The following is a 556-nucleotide window of genomic DNA, read 5'->3' on the forward strand; positions in this document are numbered from 1 at the left end:
CCCGTGCCGTGCGGGGTCCTCGTGCCGTGCGGGGTCCCCGTGCCGTGCAGTGTCCTCGTGCCGTGCAGGGTCCCCGTGCCGTGCGGGGTCCTCGTGCCGTCTGTGCGGGCTCTGTGCGGGACCAGGCCCTGTCCACATCCGGGCCCCGCGCGGACGTGGAGCGCGCGGGCGGGGCGGCGCGCGCGGGGGCGGCGGCGGGGCCAATGAGCGGCGCCGCCGGCGGCGCAAACAGGAGCACAATGGAGCGGGCGGCGGGCGCGCCGCAGACAAGCTTGGCGCGAGCGCCGCGCGCCTGACGGGCCGGCCCGCCAATGGGCGACGGCGTGCGGCCCCGCGCAGCCAATGGGCTCGGCGCGAGGGCGGGCCCGGGCGAGGTTAGGGTGTCCTTGCAGGGTGCTGGGCTAAACTTCACCAAATAAAAGCTGTTTGTGTTGGGGCGGCCGCGGAGCCATTTTGGGTAAGTTCTGTTCCCAACTTTGGGTTCCCCCGCCCGGCGGGGCCGGGCCCGGGGCGGCGGGGCCGGGGTGGCGGCGGGGCCTCGCCGGGGCGGCGCTAT

At 76.4% G+C, this 556-nt stretch overlaps 1 protein-coding gene across 3 annotated transcripts in view; it reads left to right on the forward strand.

The window, feature by feature from the left end:
• Nucleotides 1-357: 357 nt before the first annotated feature.
• Nucleotides 358-556, forward strand: part of CHD6 (chromodomain helicase DNA binding protein 6) — an 88437-nt gene continuing 88238 nt past the window's right edge. The window contains exon 1 of one of the 3 annotated variants that reach the window (XM_027663951.1): nucleotides 358-457. The gene's annotated coding sequence lies outside the window, so the exon portion shown is untranslated. The remainder of the gene's footprint in view (nucleotides 458-556) is intronic. The other 2 variants (XM_027663948.1, XM_027663947.1) reach the window with 2 other exon arrangements.

This window comes from Corapipo altera, unplaced genomic scaffold (assembly GCF_003945725.1).
Source record: "Corapipo altera isolate COAL_440 unplaced genomic scaffold, ASM394572v1 110, whole genome shotgun sequence".
In the NCBI taxonomy this organism is placed as follows: Eukaryota; Metazoa; Chordata; class Aves; order Passeriformes; family Pipridae; genus Corapipo; species Corapipo altera.